The sequence below is a fragment of the Lepeophtheirus salmonis genome, chromosome 6 (assembly GCF_016086655.4).
Source record: "Lepeophtheirus salmonis chromosome 6, UVic_Lsal_1.4, whole genome shotgun sequence".
Classification (NCBI taxonomy): domain Eukaryota; kingdom Metazoa; phylum Arthropoda; class Copepoda; order Siphonostomatoida; family Caligidae; genus Lepeophtheirus; species Lepeophtheirus salmonis.
In genome coordinates, this window is record NC_052136.2 from 9803128 (window position 1) to 9815221 (window position 12094).

A 12094-nucleotide genomic window follows, 5' to 3' on the forward strand; every position below is an offset into this window, starting at 1 on the left:
CAATACCAGTTATTATTTTTGTACCTACCATTGTTTTTATTGATGGATTCCGTGTAACTATTTGTACGTTAAAGTGTTTCATAAAAACATCCTATAAAATATATAATATGTTTCTTTTACATCCCCAGATCCTTTCGCCGAAATAACACTTTCCTTCAAAATTTAACCACCTTCAACAAAAAATAAATGCCCTGATAAATTAAAGCATTCCAGAACAAAATATATTTTTTCTAAATTACTACTTAATTTTCTCATTACAAAAGAGTTATTTGCCAGAGAACACTTTTACAGTTCAATAGTGTTAAAAAAAGCAACATCACATATACTTGCTTAATAGTATTCTTATTTATTAGGCCACGTCATGGTGGCCATTGACGAAACATAAGGGTTTGGCTAGAAAAATTTCATAAATATGATGCTTAAAGGCTAAACTGTGCATTAAATAAGAGAATTGCAACAACATCTAGCATTAAATTATTAAATAAAATTTTGGAAATATTTTACTTACTTACCAAATAATTATCCTATTCTTTACCTGCAATATCAACTGTTAAATAAAAATGACAAACAGTTCTTGTGAATTACATTTATTCATCAGACCAAGGATAACTAAGGCAGAATTTAAAAGAATTCATGTGTCAACACATCGTTCACTACTCCTGGGGTCTCATTACCAATATTAAAAGGCTGAAAGCCGGCAAAAAAAGGTTTGAGAGGAGGCCTGGAAGCGTCAAGCCCAAAGAAACTCAAAAGGACAACTTGACAAATTTCTGGTCCTGGTCAATTTAGCCTCTGTCCTCACCAAAATGCAACCCTTTTGACTATGGGATATGAGGTGCGATCGATATGAAGGTCTGTGTTACCTCTCATGTGAATGAAGATGTCCTAAATGCTGCCTTGGAGAAAGAGTAGACTCGCATGTCTCAGGAATATATTAAGAAGATCGGCACGACCTTCAGGCCTAAGACGTAAGTGTGGCTACTTTGAGATTTAATTATTTATAAATACGAGTATAAAGTAAAATAAATGTATAAAGTATGATTAAAGTAAAGTGGAGATGGGGAAAATTAGTTCACAATTCCCAGAAAAACACAGTAGAAAGGTATATATTTTCTGGGAACTCCTAAATATACTGTTATCTAGCTGAAATTTGTACATACTTGTTTTTGAGCTCTTAGATAATGTTGATTAATGTGATAAAACTTCCTTAGCATCATATAGTTTCCCCCTTTTTATTGAAACATCCTATTATAAACTTCTTTAACATACCTATAACAAAGAATAAAAGACAAATAATTATATTGAAACAATAAAAAAAGAAAGAAAAACTCCAAAGTTAAATATATATTTAAATATTTCAATTAACCTACACATTTTTTTTTCTAAACTACAGAATATACGTATTATATATAATATAAATGTGCAAAACCATTAATAAATTTGCATATTTTGTATATCATTCGTTTGTAAAAACGAATAATATAGAAACTAAAAGTCATTTTATTCATTATAAACTGTACGTATAAAACATCTATCTGAAATAAAATTTTGAAAGAAAAGACTGCACATAAAAAAAAATCCTTTTTTTTTTTATTCGTGTAAGTAGAGAAGACTGGCAAAAACGGCTACAGAGGAAGATTGTAACTAAAGTGACTCTTAAGTTGAGTTTTCACTTCCAACATGCGTCTACAAACAATTTATTTCTGAGAACTTTGCATTTTATAATCAACAATTAAACCATACATAACAGAGAGTTTATGTGGTATAAAAAGCTACTTTTGGAGAAGAGAAAATGTAATTTTCATTTATCATGTTAAGGCCATTCCGAAAAACAAGACTCATTTTGAATCCGGAAACCTCTTTATTTTGAAAAGGAGAGATGTGGAGGTTACGTATATAGGATGAACAGATATTGTAACCCATTGGGAGGAAACATGTGCCTCAAAAGTGTTTACTAATGCACACACCCTCGATCAAAAAATAACAATTGATAGGACATTTGTGGTGCGCTGGGAGAAAAAAGATATAACGTTTTTCTTCAAAATTCCCATTACTAACAATAAAAATAATGCAAAGATGAACATAGCACAACTGGACAATTTGGACAAAGTTTGTCACCACATTCTTAGGGTATCTTCAGTCCGAACAAACACTTTTTTCGAACATCAAAATAGTACAACGCAAAATGTAAATTACAAATGCACAATAGGATACATTTTTATATTGTACGATATCAATATTTACGTAAAAATTCTTGGTAAAAACATAGGTATGGGTATTTTGCTACTTTTCTTTACATTTTTGAATTAAAATATTAAGCAAAAATGTCGTTAAGGGAGAATGGGTATACACTTACAGGATCGTCCTCATAATATGTATTGTGGTAGCTCAAAAATATGTTTTTTTTATGAAGGACAACTTTTTGGAGGTGAGTGTTAAAAATTTGTGGGTCATTTTTGTATGTTGCACAGAGCTGCAAGTACCGGTTCCATTATCAATTTAGTATAGTGGCATTTTCAATGCGTCAGTATCACTAATCTCCCGGTATACTGAACAACACTATAATACATTATTGTGAATAAAACAAATCGATTTTAACAAATTATTCATAGAATACTCTATTAACACTCAATTCACTTTTCTTCCTCCTTCATTTTTTTGACAAGGAAAGGGCTATTTTTTGAAAGAGTAGAATCGTCATGTGAATTAAAAAAGACAATCATTATACAGCTATTTTAATACAATTTTCTTTTTAAATTTTAATAACTATTATGTATATCAATAACAAAGATAGAAAAATAGGCATAAGTTGGCCAACGAAAAAAAAAAGGTTTGCGTTCCATCTATAGAGTACTATTTGACTTAGTTACGTTTGGTAAAAATATATCACGTATAGAGATATCAAATAAGTTAATCTCAAAATCCTACATTATTTTCCAACCTATCTATAAATACATGAACAATGAACATTAATCTTAATTATGCTCCAACTGCAAATGATTTTTGTAGAAAGTAGTCTTAAAAAACGCAATAAAACATTTAAGCTGTAGTAAGAGTGACAAAGAACAACAGTTTGTAACACGAGACGTTTGCAACAGGCCTTTTTTTAAAACGTCAAAATCTACATCCAAGTAATATGTATAATAATTACAATTATTGGGGGGGGAAGGTTGCAATGCATCTTGCAACCTTCCCCCCAATTTCATAGATACTAATTGTTAGAGTTAAAGAAAATATAACCTAGAGGGCGTGCAAGATTTTTTTAAAATTTACATACTGTAGTCACAATTCTTTCTTTCTTGAGGATACAATATCTAAGTATAAAGTATCTTGTGTGCTCATAAATAATAAAGAGTAACACTCCCTATTTATATATATATATTTTTTTTTTTTGGGGGTCGTCGTTGTTGGACCTAGTTTGAGGATCAACATTGGAGAAATCCTGTACGCGGCAATGCACAAGAACAGGATTATTCTACCTGGAATCCCCAGCTACGTATCCACTTTGATTAAAATCATGAACTTCTTCTCCAGTGGAGTCATACCACAAGCCACATAATAATTATTTATGATACTTTAATGACCTACGGTTGACAAATAATATCCAATCAAGGATCTTTATTTGTTAATCTTAATCTGTTTTTTCTATTTCTGATAATTTTTAAAGGGAAATTTACTTTTTATAGGCCTCCATAGGTGGGGGGGGGGGATAAAACAATATATAGAAGCAATAAAACTAGACTATTGTTAATTATATAAATATTAATAATTTTGTATTATAGATTTGCAAATAAACCATTTTTGATGGATAATAATTTCACTATACGAACTGATAAATTTCATATACTTGATGATTGCGTTAAGGGGATATTTAATTTATAATGTGTGTTTGGACTTGTATTTGCATTTAAAAAAAATATAGTAATGTAAAAAAAAAAAGGTACTGGCAAGTCACATGATTTGCAACTCTTCAAGTTTTCATATCAAGATTGAAAGAAAACCCAAAACATGTATTTGTAAGCAATGTACTCTGACCAATTCTAAACAAAAATATGGGTGGAGTTGTTTTTCATTGATAAGTAGAGTTAGATACTTCTCCATATTCTACTAAACTTATACATAATACATTAAGTGGAATTGAGCAACAATATTGTTATAATATGAACAAATTTATGTATGTATAATGGTCAAAATAACATCTCTTTTCCTTCCTTTCTTTTTACAAAATAATGACCCATAATGAATGCTTGCATTTATTTGGAAGATAATAATAAAAGAGAGCGAGTATAAAGAAACACACACGTACCAAACGGTGATAACTGTATTGTCAACTTAGTATTAGTATGGTATATTTTTTCTTCCAAAATATAAAATAAAAACATACTACATACATTTCCCGGAAACAAATTTAAAAATTACAGTATCCGGTTAGTAAATAATATTTTTTTTGAAAATTAATTACTTCCTTCTATATTTTTAAGAGTCAATACAAATTTTCAGCTGGTTCTACCTAAAAACACTCTCCGAAAAGACAAGACACGACTGCCCATATAATAAGGAAACAAAAAACAGATGTAGAAATATTAATTATCCTCATTCATTCACACACCCTCGATCAAAAATTGACCAATGATAGGACTTTTGTGGAGAGCGAAGAGAACAAAACTTTATTTATATTTACAAATTTCCCATCCCTAACAATTTTATTATTTATATTTACGACTATTCAAAGAGATATTTTTTAATATGTTTGTCAACTCTTTAAAACTGGAGAATTTTAAGTTTTAAACACTAAGAGGAAAGTGAATTTCTGTCAAAAAATTCAGACTACTCCATGAGATACTTTTGATATTATCGTGTAAAACCCTATTCGCATTTACTAAAAGTGCGTGGTTTGTTGTTTATAGGCCATGTTTCTAGCTTTTTTAAATTTTGTAACCCACAAAAAAATATATCAAATAAATAGTAGATATAAATTTTTAGAAAATTATTTATACAGTCGAACCTATATTAAGAAGTCAGACTATGGTAATGGAAAGAATGATCGATTAGTGCAGATGCCCTCTTAAACCAAGTTTTTGTTTTGTAACAGTTCTTAATATGTCCACTTAGTACAGTGACACACATAAAACAGGAAGCTGTTAGACCAGTATTGACTATAATTAAATGAAACTTGACGAGGTTTTTTCAATGTGGATATGATGAAATAGTGAAATGACTACTTAAATCCCAAAGCTGTTTACAACCAAGAGAAATATCGGAAAAATGAGATCCCGGGATCCTGAGAGACTAAGCCATGTACATACATTGTGATCACTTATCATTACACTAGCTATTACATACCTTTTGTTCGATGCATTATCGCTTCCTTTCAACGGTGGATGAGAATAAAGTACATTTTATCTCAAAATATAGCACTTTTTATTAACTATAATATTTTTATAAATATACTTTGGTAACATGAGATAATCCTTAAATATATAAATAGGGTAGACTAGGAAGAGTTGCAATCATTTTTGCTTCTAGGCTCAATTACTTGGAGCGAGTTTAATATTTATCTACATATCAAACTCTGCTAGTGTTTGAATCTACCAAGAGATTATAAAACTCCGTAGTTGTTTTGCAGAGGAGAGTTTCAATGGTCATTGGTGACGGTTGTATTTAAAAAAAATCAGATTTAAGTTTGAAATTAATTTGGGGCAATAGAAACAGTTACAACATCATATTGTGTTGGTCTCAATTACTTGGAGCTGGTTAAACTCAGACACAACAAAATTTAGCACAATATATCTCCAAATGTCTTCTACTGTTTAAGTTAGTTTAGTACAAGTCGAAGTATGTCCAAAAATTGCATTTGGATAACCAGAAACCGTTGTAACTGTTTAAACATTTCTAAGTTGAGTTATAATTTACCAAAATTAGACTAGAGAGTATTTACATAATTACGGTCAACTGAAATTAAAGTGCATTGGGAATATTTATAAGTGAAATAAGCTTTAGTCGAATGACGACAGAGCCGATTAGACTATGTTGATGTAGAAGTATTTTAAAAGCCTTCTACTTTTTAGTTGATGTTATCATGATTAATATCTTAAATTGGTCCTCAACAAGCGAGTTTTAAGTTTTTATAAAATTCTATTAAATGACAATAAAGTAATCAACAAAAAAATGATATAATTCACAGAAAAAACAATGACAAAATAACTGCATTATTAGAAAAATATTTATTGGAGCAACGTAGAAATTATTCTTTTAAACTCTACATATGTGGGCGTATACCATTTATGGTCTTTCCTTGAGAACTAAGTATACATTATGTATATCAGGAGCCTCCACAAGTAGTGAACTAGAGGGGCATTTGTCCCATCCCCCAAATTAAGAAATTTTTGCTTCTTACTAGAAAATTTAATATTTGAATTTAAATATAATTATTCCATCTTTTTCAAGGAAAAATTATTTTCTGTGAATAACTAAGAACTTTTTAAATTTTTCTCCTCCAAAAAAATTAATATTTGAAATTTAATTTTTCAATTATTTTTCCCAAAAATTAATCTTTTTGTAAACAGTTGTGGAGTTTGAATTTTTTTTCAAAAATTCTATTTTTTGAGAATGACTGTGGATTTGTTTCCCAAAAAATTTAATCTGTTGAGAAAAGCTGTAGTTTTTTGAATTTTTTATTCAAAAAATTCAAAATTTAGATTGTTTTTTGTTTTTTAAATTAATTTTTTTGAGAATTACTGTGGATTTTTGAAATTAAAAAAAAAAAAATCAATATTTGAAATTTTTTTAATATCAATGGATTTTCAAAAAAAATCCAAAAAACCCACCTTCCAAAAATCCCCTCCCCCAAAAAAATCTTGCAGACGCCCCTGTATATGGACTTAAAAGACAACTCCTAGGCCAGATTAAGTAATTGTACTGTTAAAGATATATTAAGAAAATATTTATTAAATATTCCCCCCCGCCCTAAAAAAATAAATAATACTTTTTACTTCTGGCAGTATTTTATTCCATATCTCAAAGAAAAATTGCATAAAAATACTGATTTTTTGGAACATTAATTTTCCTTTTAAATACATTTATAGTGATAATTTGGTGGTTGTAGCTTTTTTTGATGTTTGATAAAAAGGGTTCTTACCCTATGGTCGGTTTTCCTACGTAAACTCACATTATTTATAAAGACATCTTCTAAAAGAACTCAGCATCTGTCTACTTATGGTACACATATACCTATAGTAAATATCTATGAATTTCCAAACAAATGCATTTCAATTACCTTCCCTTTACGAGCTCCCCTATAATTTTTCATACTTTATAAAAATAGATATTAGAGGGATATATGATATATGAATGTATGTTTCTTCCATCCTCTGAAGAGAAAAAAGAAATAAGAAAGAAACCAAGATTGATATCATGTCAAAATAGGAAAAACTTTGTTCCCTTCAACTTACTTCTTTAATGTAAGAGTAAAGATATTGGATAGAAAAAAAAATCACTTTATGAAAAAAAGAAAAAAAGAAGAAGATAAACCAAAAAGCTACTTTTATACGTGTATATGTGGTCTGTCTACAAAAAAACAAGCTGAAAGGGGTTTTCTCAAAATAGAGTGTTCTATTTGTATTTTTCGACTAATAATAATAGAAATATACTTTTATCAAATTACAAGCTACAAATTAATGAAGTCTAAATTGATCTTTGCAATAAATATTGATATATTTGAAAGGTGTCATGTTGTGGACAATCTAAAGGTGGGTAACCACATCTGTCGGGCAAGTAAACGTATAATATGTAGTTTATAAAGGGTTGGTCTTATCTAGTGGTACACATTTTATTATTTTCAATCCGGAATGACATTGGAGCAAAACCACAGAGGATGACAACAAGACATCATATCTCTCAACAGAGAAAGCTGAGGCGGTTGGAAAGGGCAAAGAAGATTCTAAATTTTCTCAAGTCGAATATATATTTGGGCAAAGTTTTGCTCTTTTCTATAGACCAATTTTTAGCCGTTGATGCGACTGTGAATAAGTACATCACAAACGAAAATCCTGACATGTCTCAGCTTCAGTGAGACATATCTTCAGAACAAAAAATCCAGCTGGAACCATGGTATTGGGTGTTGTGGAACCTGCCCTCCCATTTTTCTGTAGAGAAAGGATCGGCTCCATGCAGATGGCTACATCGAACTTCTGGATCAGAAAGTGTTACATTGGGCCAGATAAAAGTTCGGGGACAACTTTGTTTTTACGTACGACGGAGCTCCGTATCATTGCATCACTGAGCCCCAGTCCTTCCCAAGGGACAGCTTTTCGGACTTTGGGATCTCAACATTAGCTGCCCTCATCTCAAGATACAACCCCCTTGAACTACTCTATCTAGGCACTTCTGGAGGAGAGGATGTTTGCTACTCCTCACAGGAGTGTCTAGAGGCTTCCATCAACAAGGAGTGTGGCAAACACGAGTCTGTATTGAGTCAATTATTAGAGCACATTGAAAAAAAGTTATACCAAGTACTATTTTCAGATGATTTTACAAAATACATGTGTTTCCAAACCCTCTTGTTTCAATTTTACTGTTGAAAAATTGTTGAAAATAATAAAATATGGACAACTACATAAGATCAACCCTCTATATATTATTAACTCTTGTTATTCGATTAAATAAAGTTTTTTTGTGATATCAACTCTTCTCCTGATATCATTTATATATGCATACACCTAGACATGCACCCGCCAGATAGATGTGGTAACCCGCCTTAAGCCACTTCAAACAAATAAAAGTTCAAAACTATAGCTAAAATTATTTTTAATCTTTACTTCTTTCAAAATTTGAATACAAAACCTATAATTGAGTCAAATATGTCTATCAAATATTTGGCTCTATGAGTATATATTGTAAAAAAAATATATTTGGATTTTGTCATTTTTTGATTTTGCTCAAAATTGTTTTTCTGTTAACGCATCACATATTATTTAAATGTACAAACAAAAAGTAACGCTCAAGGTTACTCATCAAAAGGAATTTAAGTAGAATATTACAGTATCCGTACACTCCCTTTCTTATTTTTATCGTTCATTTAAGCGCCATCTATGTACATTGTACAAAGTATCATTTTCACTAATATTAAAATGAATCACTGTTCAATACTTTTGAAAGTGAGATCCAATAATTATAATTAAAATATTTTTTCCCTGCTGTATGATAAGTCTAAATTCTCTAAAATTTGAGCTGCTATGATCCCTCCAGACCATGGTCCCTATTATAGTAAATTACCTCAGTTTTCTAATTTTGAATTAGTTCATAGTAAATCAATACTGAAATAAATTTATACTTAATTAAAGGATATATTACTCGTACAAACATTTGTGCAAAATTATTAATGATTACATCACGTACTGGCATTTAAGATTTTGTCATCTTTCAAATATTGTCCTCTGGAATGACTTTTATGCCCCACTCGGACGTGCCCTTAGGGATAAGGACAGGGTAAGGCTGGTTTTCAAAATTTAGAATCTCCTACATCTGTAGACATAATTACAGTATTAATTAATTAAAAAAAAATTGGTAAATGTGAATTCAAACGCATCCTTATGGTCTTAAACCGGACTGGACGGAATTCATCATTTTTGGAGTGTACATCCCAACTTTGAAGCCCATTTCATCCTATCACCAAAAAGAAATCTTTTAACTTAAAATCCTTATCATTATTATGTAGAGTTTGTTTTCCCTGGACATTGATGTATATGAGTATTAAACAGATTTGATAGGGACTGTATAAAAACCTACTATCTCTTAGATAATTAGATATAAAACCACGCGCATCTCTAAAAGAAGGCAATTTTAGAAAATTAATAATAGTTTATATGTTTTTGTGTTTACTTTTCAAAAATGTTTTTTTATTGTTACTGTTATTTTGAGCAACAATTCTTTGAGCAAATAAACAAAAGTTAGATCTAAGGATATTTATATACGAATATATATTTATATGTAATTGATTGTTAGAATATATATAACAATTTTTGAGCTTTTTATTGCCAAAAAGTCATTCAAATAGCGTTTTCTTCCTCTAATATAAATTAGGAGTATGTATATATATCTTCTCATTTAATTAAAAACTAATTATAGAAATCCTCTTGATTAATATTACTATCCATTTATAATAATAATATGTAAGCATACACAAGACTTCATCATAAAGAATAAATAAAGATATGAAAAAAAAAAAAAAAAAAAAAAAGATTAATAACTAAGGTTCTATTTGAGAGCTTTTTTTTTTTTTTTGTTTAGCAAACAGAACATTCTTTTGTGCTCAGCTTGAGTTACTGTTATATGTATATGGAAAAGAAACATCTTTGATTTATTCAGGTCTCTATAGGAGTGAGTTTCAATGCCAGAATGGAAAAGAACAAATAAGGTGTTGAATAAATTTTTCCCTAAAATACCCTTTTGAGAAATGGTATAAGAATTTTTAGATTAGTGCACATAAAAAAAATGAAATATACTATTTTTATTCCATACCAGAGGTTCTCAACTAGTCTAGCAGATAAAGGGGTAATTGCTCCTCGCTTTTTGTGAAAATCTATAAGAATGAATAGTTTGATAATAATATTGTCAATCGATTTGTTATCAAAATAAACTCTCTCCTTATAAATTGGTTTCTAGGGTGTTTTTTTATAGAAGGTTTGAGATTAAAGGGACTAAGGACTGTATCATTTGGAAACCAAATCATTCATTTTTATTATATGAATTTAATCGTGCGTGGGCACTTTGCCACAAACCTTATTGCTGACAGTCACATTGCCGAGCAGACATACAAAAAAGTAATAGATCTATTTGATGATGATTCATCCTATAATTCTATGTAATTATGGCTCCCATTAAAACAAAAGTAAAAAAAAACAGAAACAAAAACAGCCTCATTAATTGTCACAAATTGTAACGACTGAGTGTTAATTTATAAATAATTGATTCATTTATTTAGAAGACGCTTCAAAATTTATCCTTAACCGCTATTCCAGAACTGTTCCAACAATAATACTGAAAACTGGCCAATAAATAAATTAAAAAGAGAAAAAGTGCTTAAAGAAGAGAAGGAGTCGTTAAATGAATGATTGCCATTTAATGGACAATGCGAATGATTCAGTCCTTTGGATCAAGAGTGTTGGATCTTCTATGTACTTGACCATGTCTCAATCGGGACTCCTCTATCTTTATCTGTCTCTTACTCTATAATTATCAAAATATGTTTGTAAATGTAGTTGTAAAGTAGTTCCCAAACTTGTTTTAGTTTGACCTTAAAATATATATGGCTAGACAATGTGCGACCCCTACATCTCTCATTCAGAGATAAATATAAAATTTGGAGTGCATTTTTTGTAAATAAATGATTTAAAAGTGATATCAGCTATATAAAGTTCAACACAGATGCAAATAATATAAGTTATTTGACTATATTGATCAAAAAGAAAGATTGTAGGTCTACATATATTGAAAAATATAAGGAGTACAATGAAGAAATAACAAAATATATTGTAAATATAAAATCAGTGATATATGTACTACATGCAATGCTTTTTATTCCATCAATTCTCTTTTTTGCCGTAAATGAAGTCAAAAGTGAGACTCACAAACAAGAACATTAGAGGCTGTGCATGTGCAAATAGGTTTATAGACACATGAACGTCTTTATGGGATGTGTGGTCTGTGTGCATTGAGAAAAATAGGTCTATTCAAGGTTTAATTTTGGACACAGCAATTCAAAGATCATCCGCCACATGAAGCCACGATCTGTGTTTATATTTTATATAAGTTAACACAGAAAAGGTCTTCTCGCATAAATAAGTTTATCCAAGTGGTCTAAGTACATTTCAAACTGCTTTTATCAAAAGTTTTATCACAGAAATCAAGAATTCGTCAAGTGTTTTAGAATCAAAATCTGTTTTGAATGTTTGGTCACATGAAAGTTGGATAAGTGCATCTTTCATATCAGTGAAAGATGACTAGCTGTGGCAGTAAAAGGGGGGTATCCAGTTATATTTTTCTGGAGCACTATCTTCTTGTAAATAATTTTTAAAATAATCCAAAATAGAGTTAT

At 29.9% G+C, this 12094-nt stretch overlaps 1 protein-coding gene across 7 annotated transcripts in view; it reads right to left on the reverse strand.

Annotated features, from left to right (window-relative positions):
- The window catches only part of LOC121120121 (uncharacterized), a 362813-nt gene that overhangs the window by 62354 nt on the left and 288365 nt on the right, over positions 1-12094 (reverse strand). For 4 of the 7 annotated variants that reach the window (XM_071889083.1, XM_071889085.1, XM_071889084.1 and 1 more), the window contains one exon: positions 1161-1269. The exons of the other annotated variants lie outside the window; for them this stretch is intronic. The gene's annotated coding sequence lies outside the window, so the exon portion shown is untranslated. The remainder of the gene's footprint in view (positions 1-1160; positions 1270-12094) is intronic. 7 annotated transcript variants of the gene reach the window in all.